The sequence below is a fragment of the Trichosurus vulpecula genome, chromosome 6, assembly GCF_011100635.1.
Source record: "Trichosurus vulpecula isolate mTriVul1 chromosome 6, mTriVul1.pri, whole genome shotgun sequence".
Classification (NCBI taxonomy): Eukaryota; Metazoa; Chordata; class Mammalia; order Diprotodontia; family Phalangeridae; genus Trichosurus; species Trichosurus vulpecula.
The window spans coordinates 118,906,899-118,928,150 of NC_050578.1; positions in this window are offsets into that span (position 1 = coordinate 118,906,899).

Consider the following 21,252-nt stretch of genomic DNA (forward strand, 5'->3'; position numbering starts at 1 on the left):
ATGGTAACATTTAGGCTACTACAATGGCAGCAGAGATGTCTGACATGCTCCCATGTACATTCTTAACATAGTACTGAAATCAAAGGTATGAATGCCATGTTATATAGCATACATGGATGTCTTAGGTGAACAATACAAATGGGAGGAAAAAACACACCGATAATGGTAAAATGGGATTGATTGGTGTCAAAAAGTTTGAAATTATATTTTTTTTATTAAAAGAAGTATAGGTTCTTCATACATTTCCTGAAATTTGCTAGTGAGAAGATGAAGGGAACTAATGTAGGAATTATCTTGGGGTTAGGGTTGAGAATATATTCAAGGGTTGGATATTCTGCTGAAGTATAAAATATGAAAGAAGAAAGTAAAAAATCAACTAATGTTTATAATTCACTCCATAATACTGTTGGTCCATCTTGATAAAAGAACCTCCACTTTTCTGTTATAAATTGCTATTTTCAGGAAAAGTCAACATGGCCATGAAAATTCTCCCAGGTGAAAAAGACCAGTATTTATTCTAGGATTTTGTTAAATACTACATTTAAAACCTCAGTGTCAATTTATCATTTGATACTTAGGGGAGCTTTACAGCTTCTTGGCATTGTTGGTAGATTTTGAGATTTCAACAACATTGCAGATAAGCTTTTGAGAAGTTACTGAGAAATCATTTATACATGTCTTAATAGATGGATGGATAAATGATATTGAGCTAAGGAATGTCTCAGGGAATTACTGGCCTTCCTTCAAACTCTCAAACAGAGCTTGCTGACCATCTATCTTATCTAATGACTTCCTTTATAACCTTAGACAAATCTTATGAGCTCTCAAGACCAGACATTCCCTCTTTAAATAAATCTGGAAACTAACTGCTCCCTCCTGCAACAGACTATGCTCATTGTTCACTTAAAGCTCCTGTTGGTCTGCTTTCAATCAACTAAAATGACAACATTAACTCTTAATCAGAAACATTCACTAAAATAAGGCAAAGCAATAATAATTAAAATATAACATCCTACCCACAAACCTAGGGCATTCTCTCCCACCAATGGGAGTCTCTTTGAGGGTGAGTGGGAGCCATAGCATGTAGGCACATAAATATGGATCACATGTCCCTTGGGCAACTTACGACTCTGAACTCTGGGCTTTGATACCATTTGGCTCCTTCAGGTATTATATGTGTAATAATTCATAGATTGGTGAGACCACTCCTCTTCTGGGATTCTCCACTTGCCTAAGAGGTAGTTTCACTTCTGTGCTGGCTTCTATGCACATTGCTTTTCTGGATGTTCAAGGCAATGTTAAACTCTTTCAGGGAAATAAAACCCTCAGCCTAGGACTGCAGCCCTCTTCCTAATTCGCCTCCTTGGCTGGGATCTGAGGAGTTTCCATCTCTAAGGTAATATGTGGAAATGCACAGAACGTTCCCCCTCAAATCAGCAAAGTTTTTCTTCTAATAAACTCTTAATAGCACCAAAGTTTTTCCTTTATTCAATTTTTTTCCCAGAGCAAAGGGTTTCCTCTAATTCACTCGTGCAAGCAGCAGGTGGCAGCACACACTCTAACATTGTATTGCAACCTAGCCCTGCTCTAAGGTCACTCTTGAGATCTTTTTAAGAACTCTGATCAACTTAAAGCTCTGGTCTTTTACCTGCCAGACATGGTCTTGATCAAACTTACAATTCTAAAGCAGGGTCTCTTGTGTTAACTGAATCATCTATATCTTTTGATTAAAAAAATCAACATTTCTGTTAATCAAACCACAGCTAGGTAATATATAATTGTCCCATGATCTCCAAACAGTTATAGTTATCGGTATTTTTCAGTTAGCAACCTTATACTCCTCATGTAAGTTGTATATAGATTAAATGGTGGGAAACTGGATATTTCAACCATTTTTACTCTGTCTTTTCTCTGAAGGGTTGTTTTTTTTCAGTGTGTCTTTCATTATTGTACCTATTTCTGATCCTGTCTATTAATAAAATTGTCCAAATCAGAAAGGGTTCCCCCTCCCCTAAAGCTTCTGCTTAAAGATGGCTCCTTAGATGTCTCCCTGGACAGCCATCTCCTCATTTACCTCTTGGCTGCACTCCTTTAGTTTTTGTTATCACACTTCTCAACTTCTCCTCCTCCCCACATTTCTGATCCTTTTTTTTTTGTCTTGTCTTCCCACATTAGATTATAAGCTCCTTATGGGCAGGGACTCATTCTTTTTCATATTTGTGTTCCAGAATTTAGCACAATGCTGATGCATAGTAGATGCTTAATAAATATTTATTTACTGACTGACTTCTCCATATATAAAATACTGTTATTCAAAACCCTACAGACAATCCTAGGCAAGTGAAATGCCTTTAAAATTTATGTTGGTAGAGAGAAGACGCATAGTGACGAAATCAGAATATATTCAAAGTATTACAGTTTGAAATGAATAATTTGCAATTTTCTTGTGCTGTAAGGATTATTGTTTAATAAGACTTATGATTTCATTGGATCAGGGAGTACCCAATAAGAAGCTCCCTCTTTCAATGAAGATTGATGTCTCTTCCACTTATTTTCTAAGAGAGTTATCACGTGCATTAACAAGGCAAAACTAGAATTTGAAATGGATCTATTGACCCGAGTTGTTTGAAAAAATGATAGGTCCTAGTGGGATTAAGATACATTCCCTGCTGAGATCCCTATCACTACCCCAAGCATGCATCCAATCATCCATTTATCATTCCTCCATTCACTGAATCCTGTGTAAGACCTTGTGCTTAGGGATAATATAGAAATAGAAATGGATAATTCTTGGCTCCTTCTTTTAGGGATCTTTACAAAGTTATAATCCTGAGAGCAAACCATATGGCACCAAAATCCTCTTTTTTCATCTTTTTCTTAAATATATTTTCACTGCTAAAATACCATACAGAGTTTGAGGTCCACCACATAGTAATGTCTATTACTTTGAGATTTCAAAGTCCTTGGCACACAATAATTACTTAATAAATGAAATGCTTACCAGATGCCTGATGAGTAATAAAACAATATTTATGCAACTTTCAAAATGTCATGCTAGAATAGTTGGCAAATTTTGGGGCTTGGACAAGAGAAGTATGTCATGACTGGTGTAAACCTCTACCCTTAAGGCTTGGTGTATATTTATCTGCCTTATTTTTACAGTTGAAGAAACTGAGTCAGATGGTTAAGTGACTTTTCCAAGACCACACAGTTAGTAAATATCTGAGATTCAGAGCTCTGTGCACCATGGTGCCACCTAGCTGCAATTAGGTTGACACACTGCAATCAGTTCTATGTCACTGTGCAAGACATGAATTAGGTGTTGTGTATCTAAAGGTAGAGGACTTTTTTTCCACCCAGCTTTATTCAATGCCATTTGTTCTGATAAGACAGTCATTCCTAGATATATATCTGCCCACTTCATGTCCCCAGCAAACCTTCTCTTATAACAGAATAAATCAGTTACACAACTATATCTGACAGCATATGCAACATTCCACTGGCATAAGCTCCCACCTCTCCAATGAAAGCTGGAAAATGTGTTTTAGATGATCTTTAAAGAGAAAAGGAACATGCCACTGAACAAATTTCTTCATCAGTAAAATTAGAATGTTGGACTGGATGATCTCTAACATCCCTTCTGGCTCTATCTGTAAGTGTTGGATCATTCCTAAATCTATGTAAGAAAGCAAGAACATATATATATATGTGTATATATATATATATACACACACACATATATGTATGTATATATGTATGTATATGTACATATATGCATATATACACTCACATACATATATACATCTATGTATATATACATCTATGTATATATACATCTATGTATATATACATCTATGTATATATACATCTATGTATATATACATACATACATATAGACACATACATAAGTGTATGTACATACACATATATACATATATATGTATGTATGTATGTATGCATGTATCTCACCCTAAAAACCTAAACAGGTTTTGGGTCAATCCTTTTTCTTAAAAAAAAAAAGCAAAGACAAAAACAGATCTCTGAGGTATTGTAGAATAGAATTATTTTTCTATAAATACTTTTTTACTTTACTCTGTCACTAAGGGCTTGGGGTGTTTGTCTTTTGTTCTCAAAGAGGACCATGACATCAGGGAGATGATGACATGACTTGCTGTTGACTTTGATTTGAGTGAGGAGGTGCTGTGCAAAATCATCAGCCTCTCTTTCTCCAGTGAGTTCAGGGGTCCAGTGGCCAGATATCTATCAGGACAACTGGAGATGGCCCAGGATGCAATGGGAGACTCTGGACCTTTTAAGCTATGGAGCCCGGAATCCGGAAGACATAAGTTTTAATCCACCTTCAGACATTTACTGTGTGTCCCTGGGCAAGTGGTTTAACCTCTATTTGTCTCAATTTTTCTCATTTATAAAAAAGAGATAATAGTAACTCTGACCTCCCAGGGCTATTGTGAGGATCAAATGAGCAGTATATAAATGCTAGCTATTATTATTAATAATTAATGTCAACACAATTAACCACTTATTAACCACTAATTACAACCACAAATTAACCACTAATATCAAAAATAACAAAGTTGACAGTTTAGAGAATGGAAAAGAATGAACGAATCCAATGGAGAGAAAATAAAATAGCTCATGATCAAAGAATAAGAATTTGTTTTAGTATTAATAATAGAGACAGAGAAGTTGAGTAAGCCCTGTTAAAATGAGAATGTTAGTCAGGAATAGTGTAAGGAATTCCATCAGTCTGGGAGATGTCTTTAAACAGAGGAAAATGTATTCCAAAGAGGCTATTACTTTAGGAAAAGTGTAAAAAAGTCTTGGTTCAAATGTTCGATGTAGATATCGTTCAGGAAATAGGTGGAGGAAATTGGATACTTATTGCATCATTGGAGGGTTTGCTCAGGAATAGATATATTCGAGTGCTGTGTGCTAATGATAACTCAAAAGTTCACAGAGACGGACTGAGGGAAATCTGCTTAGGGAGTTAGAGATGTGATTTGTGCCAGCTGATGAGGCAGTAATATAAGCAGGCTGGTTTGGGGCACAGAATCCAAAGAGCTGTGTTTTTGTTCTGTTGTTGTTTTTTTTTTTCTAATTGCATTTTACAATTGGAGACATAACTGGAAAAACCTCCAAAATTAAGATAATCATTATATATCGAGTATTGTTGAATTAAATATAGAGGAAGGGGGAAACATTTCTCATTTTATTTGTACTGAGTTTAACTTGTTGTGGGGAAAAATGTATCAAGAGCAAAATAAATAAAACCTTCTCTCCTCCTAAGTGCTCTGTCACTCCCAATCATGCACTCAATGGCTACCCTACTAATGTGCATCCCTAAGTATCTCATTTCTTCTGGCTGCAACTTGGGCCTTGGGGAACATAGGATTTAACACAGAAGGATTTGTTTAATTTTTTATTTCTATTTTTCTAATGGGTCCAGACCTGTGATTTCACCAGGGGTGAGGAGAAAATTTTCAGTGTAGAAACTCTCCTCTGTAACTTATATTCATAGAAAGATGTATAGGGGACTGACTTGTACATGATCACACACAGCTGGTGTGAGAAGTAAGACTTAACCCCAGATCTTCCTGACCTCGGAGTAGGCTTCCTGTGTGCTTCCTGTGTCTACTATGCAATGCCAAATAGCCATCAAAGAGCGAGGTAGCACATGCTGAACTGCCTTTTTTATTGTTGTTATTGATTTTAAGACCACCCTTTGAGGGTCTTTCCTGGGAGAGGGAGGAGCTCAAGGCATGTTGGTAGGGTTTGGTGTGGGGGTTATGGTGAAGAAGGCTCATCAAGTTATTTTCCGATAGATAATAAAAGTCACTGGGCAGATAGATGGCACAGTGTATAGAGTGGTGGACCTGGAGGCAAGAAACCTGAGTTCAAATCCTGGCCTTGGATATTTAGGAACTGAGCAACCATTTTCAAACTTCTTTACCCATCTATAAGATGGAATAATACTAGCACCTAGGGTTTCTGGGAGGATTAAATGAGATAATATATGTAAAGAGCTTTGCAAATGTTAAATACTCCACCAATACTAGCTATAATAAATATAATAATAATTATTTGTTCAGGGTTTCATAGTCAGCTTTATTCTGAGTGGGAAACTGTCAAAGGCTGCCCAATAGGAGAGATACTTACACAATGTTATTGTAATGTGATACTATACTTCTGCAAATAGTACAAGGACTTTGTTTCCTGTATCTCACAAAAAGTGATTGGATATTTTATTTCTACAAATATTTATTAAGTAACATAGTTAGCCAGAAGCTGGGGATACATAGAAGAAAATGGAGACACAGGCCTCAAGGAGCTTATAATAAAATAGTGGGAATGTATTTGTATGGATATATGTACATGTGTGTATATGTATATATGTATTTGTGTATGTATACACACAAATATATATATATATATATATATATATATATACATATATATTTAAATACATAAGTATACTTAAATATATATGTGCTGAGATCTACGTAACATTAGATATTCTGTCTACTTACTTTTTGGCCTTAACCGTTCACTAGCCACTTTTTCTCAATTACCCATCTCCTCATCAAACATGATTCTCTTTAGGATAGATGGGTTCAAATACCTTTGTAGGACAGTGGTCTCTTGAAAATCAATGTTTATGACTCCTCTGTATGATATACTTCAATAAGCAGGTGAACCCTTTTATGTATCATCAAAGCTCAAAGTCACTGCTTCTTATACTTCGTTACTTGCTCATGGTTTGAGCCTCCCCATCTTCTCAAAGGAAAAGAGAAATGACCAGTCTTACGACTCTCTGAAAGTCTTTGTAGTCAACGCACTTTCAATCTGAAACTGTGTGACCATTTTATTTAAGCATACAAACTGACTGTGAGTTAAACTGAATAACAAGTTAACATGTTTTAGCAATAAATCAGAAAAGAGTCACAGATCACAGATTGTTCACTCATTTCAATTGTGTCCCACAATTTGTGATCTCATTTGGGATTTTATTGGCAAAGATACTGGAGTGGTTTGCCATTTCCTCCTCCTTAAGTATAATATAGCTTTGCTTAATTTATATTGTGGATGAGAGAATAGTTTAATGATCTGCACAATGATGTGAATTTGGTAAATGGCCAAAAAAAGGAAGTTATTGTTGAGTCATTTTAGCTATGTCCCACTTTTCATGACCCCATCTGGGGTTTTCTAGACAAAGGTACTGGAGTGGTTTGCCATTTCCTTCTCCATTGCATTTTACAGATGAAGATACTGAGATGAACAGGGTAAGTGACATGCCCATGGTTATACAGCTAGTAAGTTTCTGAAGCCAGATTTGAACTCAGGAAGATGAGTCATTCCAAATCCAGGCCTGACATGGTATCCACAGGAAAAATATACAGATAAGTTAAATGAACAAGTGGAGGAACCAAGAATCAAACAGAATACACTTTAAAGCAATACTAACTAAATCACTGAATATGAAACAGGTAAAAATGATAGGTAGGGAGATAGATACCTTGTTAGAGGGTGACCATTGTCAGAGAAAATGTCTTTCCATATTTTAGTGTGGCACAGTGGATAGATTGTCACCTAAGGAGCCTTAAAGCCCTGGCACGAGTTACACTTCTGCCGTTTACTAATTATGTTTCCCTGGGCAAGTCCTTTAACCTCTGATTTCCCCAAGCCAATTAACTGCCTAGTATTGTCCACTTAGCCACCAATAGGTTGCAATCAATGGACCTTGGTGCAGGGAATTCCCACCATCTTAGTTATTCTAACTATGGGAATGGATGCTGATCAAATCACAAATCTTTTGCTTTTTCTGTATTTAAGATTTCAGAACTTCCATTTCATTAATCATTAGAACTTTTGTGAAACAAATATTGCCTCAGTTTCCTCAGCTGTAAAACAATGGCACTAAGACTCCAATTAGATTGCATATTTGCAGTTATGTATGAAAACAATAAAATTAAAAGAACACCCATGCTGAGAGGCTATAAAAACTGAGTTACGAAATGATTCTGTATTCCACTTGCTTAACTAATTAGCCTGTGGTGTAAATGGAGAAGTCACTTTATTTGGACTCAGAAGTCAAATCTCTGCTCTGCTACTATAGCTATGTGATGTGGACAAGTCACTCCTCTCTGAGTCTTACTTTTCTCACTTATAAAATGAGGTAGTTGGCCTGAACAGCTTTGAATCCTATGATTATTAATAATGACTAGAATATAACCTCTCTGGATTCAAGGACCATTTTACTTTTGTCTCTGAATTCCTAGTAGTAGCACAGTGCCTTTAATATGGTGGGCGATTAAAACAGACTTGAAGTAATCGAAGGCATATAGTTATTTATACAACTCTGAAGTAGGAAAATATAAGGGGGGTACGGGAACTCTGTTACAGAAGAGAGACTAATGGATGAAATTAATACCAACTTCCCAATCACCTCAAAAAGTAAAAAATCAAGGTCAGAAAAAAATATGTATCTATAGGCAAGTGGTGAGAGCATTATTAATGCCGTAGGGGAAATACGATGTATCTGGATAAAGAACCCAAAGCATAAGATCCTAAATGTGTTTTGCTAGTATGGCAGATGCACTCAGAGCACTTCAATTTTAATATTTCATTCTGTGATTTAATATTTGTATCTGTAATTCTTATGATTTATTATACTCTGTCCCCCATACTCCCAAAACTCCTAGATACTTGAGTAATTCATTCTGAGATCATTTGAAGATTAAGTTGCTTATGTTCCCTGATGAGTGGATCACATTTCTAGAGCTCCTTAAAGAGGGAAATGACAGTCATTGTCTCATTTTAATTTTCATAAGGCAAAATGGAAAGAAGATACTCTGGTTTCTGGGGGGGTGGTGGGGAGAGGTGCCCATGATTCCTACTTGTGTATTTAACTCCACCCTACTCCACTCCCCCAAAATCATTTCCAACTCACATCAAGGTAAGACAATATTTACTTGTTATTTTTTTAATCTTTATAAAGATACATATGTTGTCTCTAAAATTCCCTGAAAGCAAGAAGTAACAAATATTCTGAAGACCTCTGTTGAGACTTTGCTGTGATTTATATTTTCTTGGAAAATTAACAGATTTTTATGGTTCTGTCATAAATTCCCAAGAATAATTTCTAGTTCATTTTCAGATATGGAAATGAAATTGACAAACTGATCCTGTCATCTCAATATATCTGTCCTTTCTGTCCCTCACCTCTGATCACATCCCAATTTTTTCTTACATTATTTAAGCCCCATAACCTCTAACTAGCCTTTCCAGATAATTTATATTCCTTGTTGTTCTTAGAACTCAGCCTCCCATCTCCTGAGTCTAGGTCTTTGCGTAGCCTGTCTTCTATATACCAAGATTGGATTCATTTCCTTCTCTCCCGTGTTTGCTTCTTTCAAGATATAGTAGAAATATTTCCTCTTTCAGTAAGTCTTTCCTGATATCCCTGTCTGTGTTCGTTCATTTTTGTAATTATCTTCCATTTATTTATCTGTGTACATTTTGTATCACCCTCCCTGAACTCTTACCAATAAATCGCAAACTTCTTGAGCTCAAGAGCTATTTTTATTTCCTTAGTATCTCTAGAACCTAGTAAAGTACCTGGACGGAGTAGGTATTTATTCATGTTTGTCGAATTGAATTGACTTCATTCTTCAGCCTTGTAGGAGCCACTCCGTCATTCAAATTTGTTAATAAGAACAGAAACACTGAGTATATGAGTGTTATCCATCTTGAATACTTTGTTGGAGAATTATATCAAATGAGATAGTTTGTGTAAAACACTTTATAGGCCTTAAAGCACTATATAAATGTTAGTTCTTGCTGTCACTATTTATTTATTAATTTTTCTGTCTGACTGTAGCTGGTAGGTACTTCTAGGGTTGAGACAAGAAAAAGGATGTTCTACAAGACCTAGGAGAATAGTTTTCTCCCCACAGAGAAAAGAATAAAAAAGAAAAAAAAAAGACCTCCACCTGGGATCCAGGAACTGATTTATTAAGTATTTTGATAGCTATATTTCAATATATGGGGTGTCTCATTAATTTCCTTTGTAATCCTATGTTTTTTATTTTATGCATTTGAAAACTAAACTTCACCAGAGTACCGAAGGGGGTCCTGATACCAAAAGGGAACCCTTGGTATTGAAAAACCATAGGACTCGTCATTCCTACACTAGAAGATATGAAGATGTGTGTGGCAGGTCTACTATTATTAGTTGAGGACTAAAGCTTAACTACTTTTTTTTTTAAACTCGGGTCTTCCTGACTCTAGGTTCTACTGTGCCACTTAGCTGTCTTTGATTATCAAGACTGTTAAATGAAATAATCATTGAATTTACACCTTTTTTGAATATTAAGTTTTAATATATACATAGGAAGCATCTTGTTGGACAGCCTATGAGGTTGTACTCGGTGCTATTAAACTAAATTATTATTACAATAATAATGATAATGACAATGATGATGATGATGATGATTTTGATGATTGCAGTCAACTAAAAATGAACCCAGCAAAAATGTTGCATTCTGTATAATTTTCCTTTTAGTTGTATATTTAGGAAGATGTGGCTTGCTGGAAATAGTCACTTGCCAAAACCTGCTTCTTCCCATCTCATATTTTCATCAGGCATATTCTTAATAATGGTGTGGATCATCTTCATAAAACTTTTAAAGACATGGTATTTTCCCAATAGAGTTTCTCATAATAATCCTATCTTTAATCTCTCCTTTGTCATTTGGTCTTTCCCTCTTCCTTGAGACAGCATGGAAACCATTGATTCCAAATGATCAAGCTAGTCTTCCAAAATTCATCTTTCTACATGTCGTTTCTTCTTCATATAGCCTATCAAATATTATAGAGGCTAAATGTGTTTTCATTGTCACTAATATGAAGAGCATTCATTTTAGAAATTCTGATGAATCAACCCCATTTTTGGCTATTTCCTTCCTTCCAGTTTCATCTACATATGTGTTCCCCCATCAGTTGGCTTAGGTGAGTCTCATGCAACACATAATACTAATTTCTTCTTCCCTATGCTACTCTTCAATGTTTTATGATACTATTCATAATCTTCCATTACTCTCCTCCAAGATATATTTTAAATTATTTTCCATTTTAAACTGACTTGACTTATGTTGCCCTTGACTGTCACATCCTTCTGCTTGACAAGAAGATTGAGTCTTTATTACATAAGGCAGTTTCTGGATTATTTTGTCTTCATTACAGTAACTGCTCAACTTGAGCTAAACTTCTATCAGAAATATTGAAAATCAAAGTCAATATATTTACTTTTATTCAACTTCTTTTTCCCCCAGCAGCAAAACCTTGTTTGAATCCATCAGGATGGAACTGTTATAACTTTATATAGTATCTACTCATCTTCTGATTAGGCTTTGGTTCTGAGTTCTGTTTTAAATCATTGGTGATCTGACTGATAGTGAATTTTAAAATAAATATCCTATTAGTAGCCAGTCATTCCATCATCAGTCAATAAACATTTATTAAGACCTTATTATGTACCAGGCACTGTGCTAAACCCTGGGAATACAAAGGAATGCAAAAAAAAGAAAAAAACACCATGGTCCCTACCCTCAAGGGGCTTACTTTCTAATGGCAGAGACAACATACAAATAACTGTGTATATACAAGACATATATACTATTAATAGAAGGTAATCTCAGAAGGAAGACACTACCTTGCTCATTCTTATTTTCTTGCTGAAGTAATTGAATTTCAATGTGCTTACATGGACCTGATTTAAAGGTTCTTATCAAATTATATTTAGAATTTCTCTATTCCTTCATTCTCTATGTAATAAATGTTGTTCCACAGTGTGCAATAATCTACACGGGAGGTATACCTCAACTATTTCAGTGAGATGAGATTATTGGTGATAGTCTATGCTTATCTATTTAGTCTATCATTTCTGTATTTCAAATTGGCCAGTAGGGGAATCTCATGAAAATATAATCCTCTTCTGCTTGGTTAGCTGGGGCCTATCATCTAGAACTTACTCAGCTGATTGCTTGTTCTACTAAAGACACATGGTATAAAATGTGTCAACAAACAGATAAAAGGCAATGTTTGAAAGGACCCATAAGGTATTGTCATGGCCTCCAGGAGGACTTCTAAATTAGTACTTAGTCCCAGACCAGTGGACTACATCTCAAGACAGGAAGACCAGAGTCCAGAGATGGTTGCACAGAAATTCCCAACTGGGGACCATTTGAAAAATCATCTTCTCAGACAAAAGCCTGCTACCTTAAAATAAGTTACTACCGCCATGTGAGTGATTGACTTGTGATGATTTTCCAACACTGTGTGAATAATGTCAATACACATATATGTAGCTATTCAAGTCCTTAATATACGCTATTGGGATTTGAGGTTACTTAGGTAAGTTCCTTATTGACATGAGAAACCTAAATAAATCAATGACTGAGGCTGCCAGTCAGGCAGCTGAGGAGAATTCATGATTAAGTTGGATATGAAATGTTTGTTTGGACACATGATAAAAGGCAATACCTCTAGTTACCAATTCGAGGAAAACCTGAGCCGTTCTTCTATTTCACTGCAATATCCTTATGCCTTTTTTGTTTTCACTTAAAGCTATGATGCTACTACTTATGTGTTTCAGTTCTTCTAATAGTATAGTAACTTATTGGTCAGTGAACAAAGAGCTCCCATTTAAGCTACTAACAGTTAAATTATTGTTTATAGAAAAAAAAAACTTGTAATTCTTACTTTCCCCTATTACCTTTTCTACCATCCTGGTACCATGATCACAGCGAAATTGGAAAAGGATTGTATTGGAGTGATGTGTATTTTATATGTTTATATACATCATAGCTTGCCAAAGCGAAAACCATCATTACCTAGTGGCCAACTTTTGATGATGAGCTTCTTTGTGTAGAGAGAGACTGGTCCTCAACAGAGACTGTTATTTCTGGGACCTTCCATTATTCATCTCTATGACTTTGCTGTCCATCATGCCTAGAACGAATTTACATTTCACCTATGCTTAAGCACTGCCTCCTACACAAAACCTTTCCCTTTAGCTGATTCCCCTCAGCTGCTAGTCCCTCCCCACCTTCATAAATTATCCTGTATTTACTTTTTTAATGTATATACTGATCTGTATCATGTTGTTTCACCTAACAGCACATAAGTTCCTAGAGGGCAGTGACCGTCCTTGGTTTTGTTTTTGCATCTGCCTAGGACAGTTGATTATCATACAGTAGCCACTTAATAAATGTCCGTTCATTGTTGGATTGACAATACTCAAAGCTTTTTCACTTGGAAGATTCTGCTATAATATATACTCATTTTGTATAGCTTTTGAGACTCCAGGGGCATGCCAGTACTTTGTTGAAGTATTGGGTAGTATTTTCATAAAGGGAAAATTCCAAGAAGTGAATTAACTGTATTCTATGTAATAATTTAAACATAAGAGTATTTAAGCTAATCATTTTTACGTAAAATGCTGCTGTTCACAGAAATATACAATCAGCAAAAATGCTTCTAAGTTTACTTTTCTTTCTGCTAATGCTCTGTCAATTTTCCCACTTGAATCCCCATCTTCGAACACTGTTCAGGTTTTTTGACACTTGACTAATTAACACATTTGAGCTCTGTGCTATTTCCATTTTCTATTATTGAGGCTTATACATTTGTTAAATGCTTCTGGATATTTATATTTAACTGTGACTGATAACTAGTATTTAATTTTTTGAGTCCATTTTTCCTTTTAAAAATGTGTCCCTGCTGCCTCTGTGGAGAGTGATGAGGCTGAACTGGAGTGGCTTGTGATTTAGAATATGCAGAAAAAATATATGAAGATAATTGAACTTTTATCAGATGCTTATTGTTTCCATTAATTTTTAGTATGATATGTTTGAATATGCTCAGAATCTGACTCTTAGTTCATCTTATCAATGTCTTACAGACTCATGATCTTACTGATGTGATTAATACATCTAAAAACGGCATATCACAGCACCCCCTGGGCAACCCCTGTCCACAGCCTCCAACAATTCTGTGGGGAGCCCAATGAAAATGCAAGGGAACCTTACATTCGATCCTTGGATTCTGTGCATATACCAAGAGAGAATACAGGTTGCCCACTCTAAGCTGATTGGCCCATATCTTCCCTTCCCTCCCCGCCCCTTACGCATATCACTGGCATATGAACATTTCAACTATTTTTTTAAAATCATGTTTGGTTTTATTTTCGTTTTCCTGGATTCTGTAGCCATTCAGAAATGAGAACTCAGATGCTGCACTCATGTCGGGTCTTAGTCCAAACCCCTATGAAATCAGAGAATTGCATTAAGTTTGGCTCTAAAATTCTGCATATTTTGTGATTCTGTAAAATCATTTCTCATTAGCACTGACTTTGCAAAGACTAAGTGGCCTGAATTCACATGTGGGTTTTATTATTAACATTCTGGATTTCTCTGAGTTCAGAAAGGGCTGTTATTTTGAGTGGAAATTCCATATCAAGCAAATTGTTTTCAGTTGGAAAAATGCTAGCTTCCTCTTTGTCCCAAATCATGGATTTAGGATGACCGATTTAGCATTGGAAGGGATCTTAGAGGTCATTTAATCCAACATCTTCATTTTACATTTGTAAGTTGCTTAAGGCTACAGAGCTGAGATCCAAATCCAGGTCCTCTGACTCCAAACAAATACAGCACTTGTTTTCCCCCACTGCAGCATGCTGGCTTAAAGTACATCAATCATTTTGATTCAAGTAAAATGTTTTATGCTGCCCTTGACTGGATAAAAAAATATTATTATCTTACAATGAAAATAATAAAGAAAAAAAGAAAAGAGTTGACATTTATGTAGTATTTTATAGTCTGTAAAATTTGTCCATTTACATTATCCAATATGATTCTCACAGTTTTCCTGTGAGATAGGAAAGAGAGGTGTTATGGTACCCTTTTTACAGATGAGAAAACTGAAGATTTATAAAGGTAAGATGGATTGCCTAGGATTACTACAAATGACAAATGTGAGCCTTGAACATCGATCTTCTGATTTCAAATTTAATGTATCAGAATAAGAGGATGTGGAAATTAGGCATTAGTGGAGGAACTGGCACTGGACTCAGACACAAACATGAAGCAGTGTAAGTGTTCTAAGGTAGATGCCCCACTAAACCAGGACTCTACACAATTCAATGGGGGCACTTGTCAGGGTAAGAGGAATGGAGTCAGCAATGAAGTTCCCCAATGCAGACAGTGAATTAGAAACCAAAGGCTTGGAGGACAAAGGGAGGGTGATACAGCAGGAGACTACATGTCCCAAATAAGTTCTCCTACCTTGGAGGTCAGCAGTTGTTTGGGATAAGACAATGGCTGATTTTTAAAGCCTCACAGAAGACATCAGCCTTTGAAGACAAAGCTTACCAATGCCAACACTGGGGGAGCTCTTACTGTTTAATTCAATACAGTAAGTATGGAATCCATAACATGTGCAAAAACACTATGCTAAACAGAGGATTAAAAAAAAAAGACAAAAATGAAAATAGTCTCTGACTTCAAGGAGCTTGTACTCTTTGGAGGGAAAGGACTAACTGGATATGGGGGCCATAGGGAGGGACAGTAAAGAGTTGAGAATTGAGATTGAGAACCTGAGTGACTTGAAGGATAGGAGCATTTTATGTAAATAGAAAAGTTTGGAGAAAGGATGGAGATAAGTTTCTTTTATGTAAAGATTGAGGTGCCTATGAGACATACAAGTGGAGATGACCAATAAATGTTTTATGATGTGGGATTCAAGGTCAGGAGAGATAAGAACTAAAGGTATTGGAAATTTTCAGAAAAGAGATAATTGAACTTATGGAAAATGATGAAAACATTGACAGAAAGTGAAGAGAAGAGAAGAAAAGAGAAGAGGGCCTAGGATATAGCATTGGAATATAGTCACTCAAAGTGGGCCAGACTTGGATGATGTCTAGGCAAAGGAGACCAAAAGGGAAAATCTAGATAATCACACCACAGCACATTCATTAGTTTATCAGAATTCACTTATGTCAGACCCCAACGCTACCCAATTTCACTCTTTTCATTGTGTTTTAAACTTGCCCAGGTAGGGAGAACCACAGTGTCTTCTGCATTTTGAACTCTGGATTGTCTAGTTGTGTTTAGATGTTGCTAATGTATTCTATGAACTACTGCTATATCGCTGTCTCTTGATCTTATTACCACTAATTGTTGTCAGCTTCTGTCAATCGCCTAGGAAGTCCATCTGTCTCCTACATTTTGGAAATGAACCAAAATCTACACCACTTTCAGATAGGTCTTGATCTAATTACTTCATGCTTCTTTCCAGGCACCATAGTTGGGGGCAGGGGTGAAAGGTTCTAATGTTTAGCCATTTGAAAGTACCAAGGATTTTAGTAATAAGAATTTTCTTTTTGAGGTCTTCAATAGATATAGTCATAGCACATGTGGGAACAATTGCCAGGCTGCATTTCCACAGGGCTTGTTTCCCAGGATGACAACTACAGAAAGTGAGTTGAAGGCATCACCATTCCAAAGGCTCTTAGATCCAGGGTCCTTGGCTATCTACATTAGGATCGGAAGGCAGATAGTGGTCAAGGTCGTTGTGGTGGTTTGACTTAGCTGGCACATGCTGCCTCTTTCCTCTACTTTCAGGTGCCTTATCTTCAGCTAGGCTGGATTTCCTGCCCTGTGGCATTTGGTGGAAGTGCCTATCCTATTTTCTATAGGAATCATCTCTATGAATGATGACTTTAAAAGGCTGGGCTGGAAGTAGGACTAACGATCTAGGGGGCTGAAGGTATGCTACTACCACTCCCAGGGATCCTGAGTCTATCCACCAATGAGTGGCAGCTGGTCAGCAGTAGTTGGTAGTGATGATGAAGAAGGGAGCCCCCTTTTCTACAATGATTTTTTCAATCAATAATGGATATAGCAACTGCTTTGAAGGCAGGTTGAGTGGTTTAGAGGACACTGCTATTTGGGGTTCAGAATCCTGGGCTCTCTTTATTACAATTTGAGCGAAAATGATGGTCCATGGGGCGGTGGTAGTAGTTTGATTTGTCTGGCAAAATCTGCTTCATGTTTGTTAAACAACTCCCTGGGGCTTGAGCTCAAGCCAGGATTCTTAACCTGAGGTCTATGAACTTCTTGCTGTTGTTTTTAAATTGTTAATTATATGTCAGTATTATTGGGTTTTTGGTAATCCTATCATTTAATTTTATGCATTAAAAAAGTTATTCTGAAAAGGTACCGATAGAGTTCACCAGACCAATTGCCAAAGGGATCCATCATGAATATTAGCCAAAAAAAAGGTTACGAAACCCTAAACTAGATGATCCCTGAAGTCCTTGGTGTCTCTGACACTGTACCAATAAACACATCATCACGAACCTAATTCTATACATTCCTGTACAAGAAGCTGCATATTCTCAATGAAAATCAAGTTTTGATTCATAATAATGGCACTCAAGCTATTTCCATAACACTCTGTGAGTAATGGTGAAAAGACATCCTTCTTCTCTGATTACTAAAGTGTATGGATAATGAGGCAGTTTTCAGCATTAACTCAGCAAACACATTCTACTTTTATGGGCAAAGGGAGATCACAATAACTCTTCATGAAGTTGAATAACATTCTTGTGTCAAGATCCCCTTTGCATTCTAAGAGGAATCTTACTGATTATCTTTGACATTAGATTCTTTCAGAACAACTGAATGCATCTCAAACTATCGTGTATATCCTGTTAAATGAGCACATTTTAATTAATTCCTGAGAAATGAACATTTGTTCAATTTGTTAAAGTTGTATCAGTTTCTGTTGAACAAACAGTGTGCCTTCTCTAATATATAGATGATTTTACAACTCCCTCAAGATAGAAACCACTTTGGAATAAGAAAACATCAGGCTCCCATGTTTCCAGTAAAACTGGCATCTGTTGGAATTTTTCTGAGCAGCTATCTTCTTTCTTAAAGGGGAAATAAAAAGCATTTTGGGTGGTCGTATAATGCTCTAAGGTCAGCTCCTTCCCCTAGAGGCCCAAGCTGACCTCACATGTGGACAATCCCCTACTAGGTAAACAAGACATAAGGGTCCTATGAGTTATGAGTGTTATGGCCGCATTACTTCTGAAATAAGCAACTAAACAACATTGAGAATGGCTCAGAAGTTAGCCCTTACCTAGAGGAACAGAGCAATCATCAATAAATGCTTCTGAAGCATTGCCTGTGGATAAAACCAAGGGCCATTCACAGCATATAAGAACTCCCCAAGCATGCTCAACACAAAAGGAAAAAAGAGGAAAAATTGCCAGAAAACCAAACCTGTTCTACACTAGAAGGTCTTGCCTGGCTGTCTCTGTCTTGCGAGAACAGTCACTTCCACAAGTTGCAGTATAATATGGCAGCTTAAGCCACCAGACCTGAGTTTGAGGATTTTCTAATTTGAACTTGGGCCTACAAGCAGCCTGGGAGTGGGGATAGATACTGGTACCCTCCTCATTAGGGCTGGGAGCAACTCCCACCTTTCTCCCTCCACTGCCCAACTTGACTGTTTTGAAACTCTTAAAAATAATAAAGAATTTAGGATTAGAATTTGTTTCTTGGTGTAGTGATAGGCTACCTGAGGTCTTCTTTGCTCCATAAAGCTCTGCCCATTTCTTCCTGTGGATGCCAACTGTATGTGATGGATGTATATCCCATCGTAAAGTAGGACACTTTAGTAAAAATCACATAAAACAATTTCTCTGATTACTCCATGCTAATGTTAATATTATGCAGATAGATAAAATAGTGAACTTCTTAAATTAGGCATGTGCATAAAACAAAATCTTTATCTTGGGAAGAGCAAGTGATTGCTATTAGCCACTTTAGCATCTCAGCAGGTTATCCAAATTATTATTAGATTTAATTAGCATTCCAACAAGTTGTAACATTCTTTACCTGAACTCAAAGAAAGATTTGAAACTATTTCCTGCCTTGAAAACATCAAAGTAAATCAAAGAAGTCAGCTCTAGTTTTAGATTTATTACCAAATATCCAGGGGAAGCAGAATCATAAATATAGAGCTAGCAGGAACCTTATACGGCAACTCCAACCCTCTCATTTTAAAGATGAGGAGATTGGAGCACAGAGAAGTTAGGGGACCTGACCATGGTCACACAGCTAATAAATACCCAAGATAGGATTCCAACTTCCAGGGTCCTGGCACCAAGCCGAGCACTCTATTCACGACAAATCACTAGAGCAAAGGATAATGGAAATAATTACGATAGCAAGTGCTGTTTAAGGTGACATCTGATTTCTCTAGAAAAGCAATTATTACAAGCTGAAAAATAAAATGGGAATGAACTATAATTACTAAGTCCTTCATTGTGACAATTTTTCCCTCTTTCTCTGTACCTATAATTTTATCAATGTTGGAAATTCTCAGTCTGCAAATTCCTTCCATCATTTCAGAATAGAAATTCTCTTGTAATTTAAAATCTTAGAGAATAGTCTGACACACTGAGAAGTTAAATGACTTGCCTAGGGACAATTAACAAGTCATGTAAAAAGTAGTATTTGAACTCAAGTCTTTCTTGCTTCAAGGTAGATCTTCAATGCTGTCTCCTTTCCTGTGTTTACAGGAAATTAAAAAAAAAAACTATTAAAAACATCCTGGTATGGTAAGAAAAGAAATATCTAGATTATTCAAGAAAATCCAAAATATATTGGTTTCTATTTCATTCTCTCCTTGGTCTAGCACATATAAAGTAATTAGTCAGTTTGACTTATACAAATGATTGTATTAAAGTTCCCAATAAATGTGGAGCAGCTATTTTGAGGCAGAAGAATATATAAAGTCACATATGCCAGATGAAGCATCTGTGCTGAAGAAGGATGTTCCAGAAGCAAGATAAGCTATTAGAAAAATTAATGGTGGGGATAAGAGAATACATTTTCTATATAGTTATGCGAGATTAATTGTTGATCACTGTTTGAAATATTTGTTTACTAATAGCATTATATTTGCTCCTTTTAGGTAAGGTTTGTCATCACTCTAATGGTTCCTTTGTGATAAATCTCCTATGGAATGAGGAGAGCACATCTTGCATGAGAATATATCCCAATGGATAGATAAAATTCTCTTTTCTGTTACTTCTGAAGTATAAACAAATATGTCAGTGCAGTAGTTTAGTTTTGTTTATTTCCTACAAAAATAAACAAGTATTTCCATTTGAATATATTGGAAAAAGACAGCCAGAGTAATAATTGGATAAGGCCAATAAAAAGGGAAACTATATTGGAGTCATGTAACTTAAAAATTCAGGAGAAAGAAAAGCTATGGGCAACCAGAGACTCATTTTATTGGGGTGAGTTAACATTTTCCCCATGGCTGGCACTGAATTATCTCTATATATATCAGACTTCCTCTCTCTGATCATTGCTCATGCAACAGGAAAGAAATTTAGGTGGTAGTAAGAAGTTGTTTAGAGCACTTGGTTCAACAACAATATTTTTAAATTTAATTTCTCTTCACACAGGGAGGTAAATATGACCCCAGAAATATCACTGGGACTTGGCAGCACATGATTCATGACTAGGGTATGGCAAGAGAAGCCTGTACCATGAGCACAAAGAAATAGAAGAAGCATAGCATGGAAAATCTATGGTGCAGTGGACACAGTGCTGGGCCTGGAATCAAGAAGACTCATCTTTCTGAGTTCAAATCTGGCTTCAGACACTAGCTGTGTGACCCTGAGCAAGTCATTTAATCCAGTTTGCTTCAGTTTCCTCATCTGAAAAATGAGCTAGAGGAGGAAATGGCAAATCACTCCAGTATCTTTGCCAAGAAAACCCCAAATGGGGTCACAAAGAGTTGGACAAGACTGAAAAATGACTGAACAACAAAAAAGGAAGAGAAGAAAAAATACCTCTGTGACAATATACCATGTGCTGTCTAACCAGATGGAGAAAATAGATGACGAATTTAGTACATAAGAAAATTGTGAAGAAGTAGGATGTTGTTGCAATAGGGAACTTCAGTGATATGATCATCTTCTGATGGTATTTTCTCTGCTAAATTCAGAAGATTGGATTCATCTTGACTTGCCATTATGGTAATCTCAATTAGAAGATAGAAGAAGGGAGACAGGTACTATTATTTCAAATCTGATTCTCATCAATAGGAAGAAAATCGTTGTCAAAGAAAACTGAAGAGAATTCT